We start from the raw sequence: 11,334 nt of genomic DNA, 5'->3' as shown, positions 1-11,334 counted from the left end.
GCTTGTAGCTGGCAAAAAGTTCATAGTTCCTCGCATGATGACATGCATAAATTCTTCACCCCTTATGGCCTCCTGACTCTGTTTTAAAGGAGATTCTCTTGGCTAGGCTGTCTTGCTCTATTTTGAAATCTTTTACAGTGACCATCAACATGACACAATATTTGATGGGAGCCACATTGCTGTTACCTTAAAGCATCCACATTTATTTTGAAAAGCATGACTTTTTCTTGTTTTTTAATGTATTATTATAGGTCACTTTATAGCATCTAGCAATATACTATCCTGCTCTATTCATCTTGAATCTTATATGAGTGAATGTCTTCCTTAAAATATCCACAATAATACATTCTTTGCTTCCCAGCCCATAGGGAACAGTGTGCTTTAATTAACATATATGTTACACAAATATCTACTCATCTTAGTTTTCTGCCTGAAAGGGATTGAAATTTGTTCCACCAAAGAAGCAAAATCAACACACTTGGAGCCTGGGTGCAGGTGTATTAGCATTTCAGAGGCTCAAGTGTCATAACTGGCTTAACTAAACAAAGCCATAATGTACATTTCAGAAAACTGCCAGGAAGGAAAATCAATTCTGTATTTCAATTGAATTCAAATAAATCTAGCACCATGTATCTGTACTCTGCGTATCCCTGCTAGGATTTCTATGAATTATTTGCAATCAAAGTTTTACTTAAGCTTGTTTGAAAAGAGGCACAAATTTGCCATTTTTCTTAAACTGAAAGGTTTGTCCTCAACAGATTTATGGATATTTTGTATCCTTAAAAGTAACTAATGTTGACCTGTTTTTTCAATTTATTACTGCATTTAATTATTAAAATTTTAAGTTTTAATTATAAATTTACTCATTATGTTTGGGGGACAGACTAAGTGAACTGGTAGTGGTATATAATGCCTAGAGTCAGATTAATTAATGTTAGTGAAGAAAATGCACCAAATATTAAGTCATGTGTACATTTACTGTTTCTGTAAATTGATATAAGGCTGGCCCTTTAAGGGAAATCTAGGAAGCTAATGGACTGGTGGATTACTATTTAGTACTTAAAAGTTATTTTCTATATTTTTTTTTTTCTGAATCTTAGGATAAGACAAGATGCCAGTAGGGTGTCATAATATTTGAAAGATACACTGCAAATGAAAAGCTGACAAATTTAAGGTCTTATACTTAAAGTCAATCTATTTAAAGAATAGATCAATAAAATATAGTTTTTCAGGTAAAAAAATAAATTTATAGAATTTATAGGACTTTGGACCCATTGGTCCAAATTTATAGGACTATAGGACCCATTGGGGAGGGTATGTGTTATGGTGAGCGCTGTGAATTGTGTAAGACTGTTGAATCACAGACCTGTACCTCTGAAACAAATAATACATTATATGTTAAAAAAAAAAAAAAAGTAGGAAGGGAAAAATGAAGGGGGGGAAATTGGAGGAGGAGACGAACCATGAGAGACTATGGACTCTGAGAAACAAACTGAGGGTTCTAGAGGGGAGGCGGTGGGAGGATGGGTTAGCCTGGTGATGGGTATTGAGGAGGGAACGTATTGCATGGAGCACTGGGTGTTATATGCAAACAATGAATCATGGAACACTACATTAAAAACTAATGATGTATGGTGATTACGTAACATAATAAAATTTAAAAAAAGAAGAAATCAAGAACTTTATGATATTGAAGTTTTCCAATCAAGAACATGATAAACCAGGGCTAATTTTCACTAGTTTACAACAGCAAGTCTGTATGGATTGTTAAAATATTAAAATACTTCTCTACTGATTAGTAAATAGCTACTGCCCTGAGCCTGTATTCTTTTACTTCCAATAAATTTTGACAATCCATAAAGGTGATCTTTTTTAGAGTCATCCTATATACATAACATTTTTTGTTGCTATTGTAGAGTATCTATTTTTAAAATGTTTTCTAACTGTTCATTTATAAGATCATAATTTTTGTAATATTGCGCTTATATATATCAACTTTGTTGAACTATTTTTGTTTGAATAACTTCTCTGTAGATTCTTTTTCTAGATAATCACAACATCATCTATGTATTATCATGGCTTTGTTTCTTTCCTAATTCTTACACTTTTTCAGTTTTTTTCTTACATGGCAATTGCATTACTGCAATTCAGTGATGATTAGAGGCAGTTAAAGTCACCAAGTTTATCTTTAGGCTTTATTTTTGTAGAAAATGTTTTTTGTGTTTCATCATAAAGTCTGATATTTGCTATAGGTTTCTGGTAGACAGAAGTTCCCTTCTGCATTGTTGCCATAATGTAACAATACTGTGATTAATAAAAAGACATTAACGGGCACCTGGGTGGCTCAGTTGTCGGCATCTGCCTTCAGCTCAGGTCATGGTCCTGAGTTCCTGGGGTTGGGCCCTGCGTCGGGCTCCCTGCTTGACGGGGGGCCTGCTTCTTCCTCTCCCACTCCCCCTGCTTGTGTTCCTGCCCTTGCTCTCTCGCTCTCTCTGTCAAATAAATAAATAAAATCTTAAAAAAGTAAAGACACGAGCAGACACAGAGAATAACAAGTTTAATGGCAAAGGGAAAAGAAACCTATAAAGATGGTTTTATAAAGTAGAAGACAATGTATTATTCTCTCAGTTAGAGGAAGGACTTCCCAGATCTTCCAAAGTTTCCCATGGTGATACATACAGCTATTGGACAGTACCACAAAATATTTTCTGCTTTGGAAAAAAAAAAAAGAATGTATAGGACTTTTTTTGCTTCAAGCTTCTGTTTATTTGGTGCTCTAGCTTCAGAGTAAAACATTCCCCTGGGGGGGGGGGGGATCAGAGGGAGAGGGGGAGAGAGAATTTTAAGCAGGCTCTACACTCAGCACAGAGCCCTACACAGGACTCCATCATAGAAACCTGTGATCATGACCTGAGCCAAAATCAAGAGTCAGAAGCTTAACCAACTGAGCCATCCTGGCACCCCTAAGTTGAGTCCTTTCAACTGAATTTATTTAACTTTATGAAAAATCTCTTTATATTTTCCTTATTTTTCTTATTTCACAATCAACTGGCACCAAACATTAGTCTGATGGCACTTCCTATCCTTCACTTTTAGCACCTGTCAGTTCGTAGTTGGTATTATATTTATGAAGTTATCTTTCTCTTCCATTAAGTGATATTCCCCTCAGAGAAAAAAAATGGTTTTCTTATTTGTCTTTGTCTTCTGCATCACACCTAGTCAGCCCCTAGTATATGTCTTATTACTGAGTGTTGACTGTATATAAGTTACTGAAGGCTGTGCCATGCATGTATCTGGGAGAAATTTATTGGTTTTTGTTTGCTATCTTAATTATTAGAGTAGGGTTGAGTGGGAAATATGTGAGAATAAAATTTGGGCCAACCAGTACTTTTTACCTATAATGTTTAAATCTTTCCTATAGAGACTACCAAGTAGCTCAACAATGATAAAGACTTAAAGTCTTACTTCACCAATTATTTTTGCTTTATGAATCCCATGATTACCTGGGGGTATTTTGAGGGCCATCCCTAATAACTTAGTTTTCATTTTTAAAGTCATCACTATTTTTCTAGCTTTAACAATTTTAATAGCTCTAGGGTAGACAATAATAAGTGTTTTACTAAATAAATTATAGGCTAAAAGCATTGTTGAGCCATTTGCTTTTATGACTGATCTACTGAATCTGTCATGCTGGGTTATGGTTTCAGGTATCATATTTAGGTCTTCAATCCATTTTAAGTTTATTTTTGTGTATGGTATAAGGAGTGGTACAGTTGCATTCTTTTGCATGTTGCTGTCCAGTTTTCCCAACACTGTTGAAGAGACTGTCTTTTTTTCCATTGGCTATTCTTTCCTGCTTTGTTGAAGCTTACTTGACCATACAGTTGTGGGTCCATTTCTGGGTTTTCTATTCTGTTTCATTGATCTATGTATCTGTTTTTGTGCAAGTACTGTTTTGATTACTACAGCTTTGTATTATAATTTGAAATCTGGGCTTGTGATACCTCCAGGTTTGTTTTTCCTTTTCAAGAGTGCTTTGACTATTTGGGGTCTTGTGGTTCCATACAAATTTTCAGATTATTCTAGTTCTACAAAAAATGCTGTTGGTGTTTGATAGGGGGATTGCATTCAGTGTAAAACATTATTTAAAATATAAAATACTATAATTTATCTTACAAAATACAAAAATTAGAGCCAATTACTCCAAACTATTAAACTATGAAGACCATCACGGCTGGAGCATTACACAACTGCAGATAAAACTACATAGAAAACATTCAGAATAGCAACCCTCTTTTGCAACTGTATGTGAATGGAGCTCTTTGGGGCTGGGCAATGCCCCACAACCTCCATGAAGGCTGTAAATGTTTATCTTTTGTATCAAGTATCCAAACAGGAGCACTCGAAACTCTACTTGTCTCCCTCTCTCTCTCTCTCCCCACTAATGACAACCATTTAAACTGCCAGAGTATTTTCTCCATTCCCTTCCCAGTGATTGGCCTCATTGGCTTGTCCTGTTGTTCTGTCCAAGAGAAGAAGTAGCATGGAGCCATTAAGAGGGACTACCCCTTATTCTATTAAAGATAAAAGAATGGGAACAATAATTTTTAGGATTTGTCAGTGACCATGGAGCATGGCTCCATATTTATGCTTAAAATCACAGATAAATCTGTATGAAGTTCTTAGTTTGCAATGTGGGATTAACAGCAGTTCCAAACATTGGCTAGGCTATGGGATTGCCTGTTAGTTAGAAGATTAATCCCCTGAGTACTCAGACTTATTCTAGTGGATTTGTTACAACTTACTGATGGAATCATCTTTCAAAGTACTAACCTCAATGTAAAATGAGAATAATAGTGTATTTTTTACCTAATGTAATAACATGCAATATATTAGCTCTTGAGTAGTTTCAGATCTCCTCTTATTCGACTTAAAATTTGTATTCCCAGAGAAAATGCATACACACATATACATGTATGTATACACATATAGATATATTCTCAACTTTGTGGTCATGAACAAAACTTTCATAAGTTGCTTTTTATTGCAATGGTTTTGGATTCTTTCAATTTATGATATAATAATCCATTTTTTACCTCTATTTCAATTTTTTTCTGCAGCTTCTTGCCTTTTCATATCTGCTCTTTTAATTATATGTTTCCTAGATACTATTTTGTTGTATATAAATATGTTTATGTTAAGAAGGTGTTAATGGGAGGTGTTTGGGTAAGGGGTTGGGTAACAGAGAACAAGTGGGAAAGTACATAGTATTCCATTTTAAGAAATCTATACAGAATAATATCCATACAGAACATATTTACTAGGGGGCATCTGGTGGCTCAGTCATTAAGTGTCTGCCTTTGGCTCAGTTCATGATCCCTGCTCAGTGGGAAGCCTGCTTCTCATTCTCCCACTCCCCCTGCTTGTGTTCCCTCTCTCGCTGTGTCTCTCTCTCTCAAATAAATAAATAAAATCATAAAAAAAAAAAACAACTTATTTACTAGGGGTGAGTGGTTATATGCGAGTCCTTTGACTGCTTCCCTTGTGCTTTTAAATATATTGCAAATCAATAATGTTTGATACAGAGACATTTAGAGAATTGAAAAATAAATTGAAACTGTATTTTTAAGAACCAAAATAACAACAACAAATGAGGCTCAAGTGGTTATTCATCCCTGAAATGAAAAGCCCATGGAAAACAGACATGGATATCTAAAGCCCTGATATACTCAGGGCTCTTCAAAAACAAAATTCGGATTGGCTCTTTATCAACAGTTTCTTTGGAATTACATTCACCAGTTTGTAAATTTACAGTTTTTAAATTTACAAAACACAGCAAAAGTAGCATCTGTCAGATAGGGTGTGAACTACTAGATTGAGGTAGTTCATATTTCAACATTAGATTGCACTACAGTTCTTTCAATGGGGTCACATCTTTATGAAGCTGGGTTTTCACTGATGTGATAAAATGAATAGTGAATGAAAATCAAGATGAAATAGAAAAGAGCGAGGCAGCATCCAATCGAATTCCAAAGTTTAAGTTCCAGGAGTACAAATCCACTTTATATGTAATTATAATTGTTTAAAAATGAAAAAAAAAATTCCTTTAATTTGTGTATTTTTTTTTCCAGAAGGTTACTAAGTTGTTAAGACATAAATTATTAGGTTGTTTGGATCTTACTATTTCAGAATAATTGGGTATTACTTTTGGCCTATTGAGCACAGTGGAATACTTACTGAGACACTAAGGGTCCTGTAAATCAAGGAAGTCTGGGAAACTCTGAACAACACGATTGCAGCGTCCGACACTGTTGAGTTTGAATCTCTTGATTTTTCTTTGAATAAACAACCAAGGCCAAGTGACACTCTAGGAAGTTTTTCATTGTTGTTGCTTTGGGGCTTTTTGGGTTTTTGGAGTGTGTATGTGTGTATGTATAGTCTCTAAACTATGGCTAAATATTCCCCAGGTTCCCTGTCTCTAACTACCAATGAATTGAGGCAGAGTTTTCTTAATTAGGTATCTGAGTAGCATGTTCTGCTTTCCACAACTCCCATTTGTTGTGTGAGATTGATGAGGTTGCTCTATGGTAGACATGGGATATAAGCTCATTAGTAGGGAGTCTTCTAGTGATTTGGTTCTGAGAAGGAAGGTCTTAAGGAGTTTTAAGGGAAGAACCATTTCACACTGCTTTATAAAGGAACTGATATCTCAGTTTGGGCTTATTTGTTCTTGGGCCAATTAAAAAATGTGAAAATTATTCTTATCTTGGTCCTCATTCCAAGGAATGTAAAAGTTAGATCTCTGGAATAGCAATGTGGTGGCAATTAAGAGTCCTCTTTCCTCTACTCCATCAAAAAGTATAGCTCAAATTCTGATTTATTTATTTTTTTTAATTTTTATTTATTTGACAGAGAGACACAGCGAGAGAGGGAACACAAGCAGGGGGAGTGGGAGAGGGAGAAGCAGGCTTCCCGCTGAGCAGAGAGCCTGATGCGGGGCTCGATCCCAGGATCCTGGAACCATGACCCAAGCCAAAGGCAGACGCTTAATGACTGAGCCACCCAGGTGCCCCAATTCTGATTTATTTCTAAGCTCTTCCTTGATCTCCCAAATGAAATTAGTCAAGCTTTCCTTGTGCCCCCATTCATATCAGTGTTCCTTACTGTTTATATGTATTTCCTCTAGTTTGTAAATTCATTAAAAATAGGAATATATTCAGGAAGCCTTCATAAAATTTTTCTAATGAGCCTCACGATCTTAGCAGTAGCCAAGTAAGTTATTGATTATTCTGTTATGGAACCTGACCTGGATCACCAGATGGAAGAACCAAGCGGCACTCGGAGATCTTGGAGGATAGGAGGTTTATTTAACGCTGGAGGGCTCAGAGGAGAGTGGTCTCCAAAGGTCTGAGCCCTGAGCACAAAAAAAGGGGGCAATTTATACACTTCTGCTTCCACATACTTGGCACTTTTGGCGCATGCACGAAGCAGGACGGAGAAGAACCCGGATTGGTGCGAGCGGGAAGCAGAGCAGGGAGAAGAACCTGGAAGAGCCCTGGGGCAAGGACTGGGACTTTCTCGCTGGCTCAGTCAGCCATCTTAGGACACAGATTTTCCTTATCAATTCTTTTTGGAAAAACAAATATCATTAACTAATGATTGTTGTCCATTGCAGGCCTTCTTAACCTTATGGCATTCATATAGAATAATAATTCTATAACATATCAGGATAAATGGATGAGGCCATGACTGAGCTCTTGAGAGGGGTTCTGGTAATCACCAAGTTAGATAGGAATTGATCTCTCAACACACCTGTAACCCACTGGTAACATACATGTGCACTTGGTATATTGATTGGTAATCTGGGTTTTACTGTACTTTGGTTATAATAACATCATGGCATAAATTTCTCAGAAGATAACATAAGTGTTAAATATAATTCATAAAATTTATGAAATTCCCATAAAATCTGTGTCAAAATCTTTGAGGTTGCTATTTAATGTTCTTATTGAAGAACTATACAGAGCTTGCCAGTAAACCCATCTCTCCTTGAGGCTTTTGTCCACAGTGGAATTTTTTTGAGGTAGAGTCATTGAACACTGGTCTTATAAGATTCTACTACCATAACCATCTCTCATTCATGGAGTATTTGCTATACTGAGATTGATAGTACAGGCCAGGTAAGTCACAGATGAAGGGGTCTGGTCGATCTGGGTAAGGAGTATAGGAAGTCATGAGACCATGGTGGTGGCCTGCATCACAGCATGTTACTCCACCGTTTAAAAACCTCCTGTGGCTGCCCATAGATTAGAATAATATCCAAATTCCTCACAGTGGCTTCCACAGTTGTATGCTATATACTGCTTATTTCTCTAGCCTCATTTGATCATTCTACAAATATTTGAGTACCTACCATATTGCACATATTTGGGATACATATAGAAACAAAATTAAGATCCTTAATTGTTAACATCTTAATGTAAGGGAAAAAATGCAATAAGCTATAAAATAAGTATGTATCGTAAATAGAATTTTAGACATGATAGATCTTTGGCAAAAAGAAAAAGATGGGGAATAAAGGGGATTTTAGAGTACCAGCAGGAATGGGGTCAGCATTTTCTTTTTAATAAAGGGCCAGATAATATTTTAGGTTTTGCAGGCCATAGAGTCTCTGTTGCAACTACTCAACCCTGCCCTTGTAGAACAAAGGCAGTCATAGAGAGACAATATGTTAGTGAACAGGCATGGCTGTGCTCCAATAAAACTTTCTAAAAACAAGAAGTTGGCCTGATTTGGCTGTTGGACTACATGTAATTTGAGGAATCCTGGATTACAGTATTAAAGTATCATTAGAGAATGTTCTATCAAGAAGGTAGGATTTGAGCTAAATTACTTTCTTTCCCAATGTCCTATATAGATTTAATCATAACATTTATCATGATGTTGACATGTTTTATTTGCATATTTGTCAGTTTTGTTTCTGTCACACCTCTGAATATGTAAGTGCAATGAGGGCTGTGAGCTGGTCTCTTTATGCACAGCATCTATAGGAGTGTCTGGCACATAGTAGATGTTGACTAAATATTTGTTAAGTGATGAGTGGAGAGTAAATGTTATTTCTAAACAGTGCAGTCAATACTCAGTTCCAGCAAATTATTAACATGAAAGATTGAGGCATTTGTTACCAGATCTTCTAGGTTTTGAAGAGAAGCTAGAAATTCAAATTTTTGCATAAAATCTCCCCATTTTAAATGACTGCAACTAATAAAAAATATTTAAAAATCTCTGTATACATCTTCAGATCATTCTTGTTTTAATGACTTGGATGTGGATAATATCTAGTTGAAAACATGGATGGGCTGAACTGAGGGGTCTTCCTACTCTACCATCTTCCCAAGTTCCCTCACCAACTCTTTATTATTTTTTTTATTACAACCATCCTAACAGTTATGAGGTGATATCTCATCATTCTTTTGATTTTCATTCCCCTGATAATTAGTAATGATGAGTAACTTTTCATGTACCTGTTGTCCATCTCTGTCTTCTTTGATAAATGTCTATTATAGATCCCCTGCTCATTTTAATCAGATTTTTTTTTTTTTGCTATTGTTGTAGTCTTTATGTATTTTGGATATTAACCCCTTATCAGATATATGATTTGCAAATATTTTCTTCCATTTGGTAATTTACCTTTTCATTTTGTTGATAGTTTTTTTTGCTGTGCCAAAACTTTTTGGTTTGATGTAGCTCTACCTGTTTTGTTTTTTTTCTTTGTTGCCTTTGCTTTTGGTGTCAGTTCTAAAACACCATTTTTATATTTTTTATTAGTCACAGTCATTTAAAATGGAGAGATTTTACGCAAAAATTTCACCTTGCCTGGGGAAACCTATCTAAGAAAATATCGATAAGGCCAATATCCTTGGGTTTACTGCCTGTTTTCCTTTAGGAGATTAAAGGTTTGGGGTCTTACATTTAGGTCTTTGATTTATTTTGAGTTTGTTTGTGTAAGGTTTAAGAAAGTTGTCCAGTTTCATTCTTTTGCATGTGGTTGTCCAGTTACGCCAACACCATTTATGGAAGAGACGGTTTTTCCCCATTGTATATTTTTACCACCTTTGTTGGAGATTAATTGACCACGTAAGTGAGGGTTTATTTCTGGGTTCTCTATTTTGTTCCATTGATCCTATGTGTCTATTTTTGTGTCAGTACCATACTGTTTTAATTACTGTAGCTTTGTAATATAGTTTTAAATCTGGAGCTGTGATACCTCCAGCTTTGTTCTTCTTTCTCAAGATTGCTTTGTTTATTTGGAGTCTTTTACGGTTTCATAAAATTTTTGGATTTTTTTTTACATATGTGAAAAAACTATTTTGATAAGGATTGCATTAAATTTGTAGATTGCTTTTGGTAGTATGGACATTTTAACAATGTTGATTCTTTCAACCCATGAGCATGGAATATATTCCCATTTATTTCTGTCGTCTTTGATTTTTTTCATCATTGTCTTATAGTTTTTAGAGTATGGGTCTTTCACCTTCTGGATTAAATTTATTTACTATATATTTTATTTTTAATATAACTATAAATGGGTTTATTATCTTAATTTCCTTTTCTGCTATTTTGTTATTTGTGTATGGAAACACAACAGATTTTGGCAAATTGATTTTGTCCTGCAGTTTAACTGAATACGTTTATTACTCCTAATAGTTTTGTTTTGTTTTGTTTTTTTGTAGAGTCTTTAGGGTTTTCTACAGGTAGTATCATGTTATGTGCAAGTAGTTTTACTTCTTTCTTACCAATGCAGATACCTTTTATTTTTTTCTGCTTGTCTGAATGCTTCAACTATTACTTCAAGTACTATGTTGAATAAAAGTGAGAGTGGACATTCTTGTCTTATTCCTGATGGAAACTAAGAGAAAGGTTTTCAGCTTTTCACCACTGAGTATGTTGTTAGCTGTGGGATTTTCACATACGGCCTTATTATGTTGAGAAATATTTCTTCTGTACCCACTTGGTTGAGAGTTTTTATCATGAATGGATATTAGATTTTGTCAAATGGTTTTTCTGTCTCAGGATGAATGTAGCATTTTTATATTTCATTTTCTTAATGTGATGATCACACTGATTGATTTGCATATATTGAATCATCCTTGTATCACTGGAATATCTCCCACTTGATCATGGTGAATGATCCTTTTAATATATTTTTGAATTTGGTTGGCCAGTATTTGATATAGGGTTTTTCCATGTATGCTCATCAGGGATATACTGATATGTAACTTTTTTTTTTTTTTTTTTTGGTAGTGTCTTGTCCAGTTTTGATATCAGGATAAT

The sequence above is a fragment of the Mirounga angustirostris genome, unplaced genomic scaffold (assembly GCF_029215605.1).
Source record: "Mirounga angustirostris isolate CCGP_5_RB_7025 unplaced genomic scaffold, mMirAng1.0.hap1 SCAF_3, whole genome shotgun sequence".
NCBI classification, from domain to species: domain Eukaryota; kingdom Metazoa; phylum Chordata; class Mammalia; order Carnivora; family Phocidae; genus Mirounga; species Mirounga angustirostris.
Note: the sequence above shows the minus strand (reverse complement) of the source record.